We start from the raw sequence: 1,259 nt of genomic DNA, 5'->3' as shown, positions 1-1,259 counted from the left end.
CTGGATGTATATGTTACTTTTCACAATGCATGTTGTATTGCACAATGTAAATCTTAAATAAAAAATAAAACATTAGAGTCCGATGTGACAAAGGAAGAGGCAGAGGAGGAAGGGAACAAAGAAAAAAGAGAAGATTCGGGCTTCCCTGGTGGCGCAGTGGTTGAGAGTCCGCCTGCCGATGCAGGGGATGCGGGACATACGCGGAGTGGCTGGGCCTGTGAGCCATGGCCGCTGAGCCTGCGCGTCCGGAGCTTGTGCTCCGCAACAGGAGAGGCCACAACAGTGAGAGGCCCGCGTACAGGGAAAAAAAAAAAAAAAAGATTCACATGTACACTTGATAACCCTGTTATGCCTGGGGCTATAGCAGGAGCGCCTTAACGAAATGGCTGTGTCCACCTGAAGAAAAGCTCATTCTCTTATCCCACATTTTAAGTATTAAGTGCCATCTTTCTCCTTGGAAACAGTGGCCAAGGACAAAGGAGAGTGGCAGATGAAGAGACGGAGCCAGCCCCTCTTCATCACTTGTGCCTCGTGGGTTTCCTCCACTTCTCCTGGGAGCCCTGCCGCTGTGTTCCTGTGTGTCCCCTCGCCCAGCCTCATGAGCATTAGGCTCTGGGGGCTGCTGCCAGGAAACATTCTCAGCCTTCCTTCCACTGCACTCTCTGGCATCCGAGGCAGACCAACCATGGGACCCCATACCCTTAATCACATTCGCCCACTTTTTCTGCTGTATTGTTGAAAGCCCTTTCATGTGTTTTCCCATTTGATGCTTCAGACAGCATCCAGATATAGGTGGAGGAGGGATTGTTATAGTCATGGGAAAATAGAGACGCAAAGGAATAGTCCAGGGTCACATGGCGTGGACACCCCAAGTTTAAGTGGCTCTGTACATTTGTGAGACCCACTAAAAACCCAGAGGTGCTGTGGAGGAAGTTATGTTAACCCACATATTAAAGCACTAAATGACAAAAAGATGAAATTCATCCTAAATTTCAACCCGCCCCCCAACTTTTGAGTTGAATCTAAGTATCTCATTAGAGCTTGTTCTATCTGATGTGAATCTCACAGGCTTTCTTCATTTCACAAAGCACTGAAGAAACAAAGGATTCTGTGACTCACCAAAGGTTTTAGCCCTTCATTGTTTTATCTCAGAGGAAGGCGGAGAAAGTGAGAGATTCTCCTGTGTTTCAAAGATCTAATTTTTGATGTGAAAGAGTAAATGGCTCACAGCTGACCCTATTGAAGCATGTGATAAAGAA

Source organism: Mesoplodon mirus (assembly GCF_964341445.2).
Source record: "Mesoplodon mirus genome assembly, chromosome: 8".
Lineage (NCBI taxonomy): Eukaryota > Metazoa > Chordata > Mammalia > Artiodactyla > Ziphiidae > Mesoplodon > Mesoplodon mirus.
Note: the sequence above shows the minus strand (reverse complement) of the source record.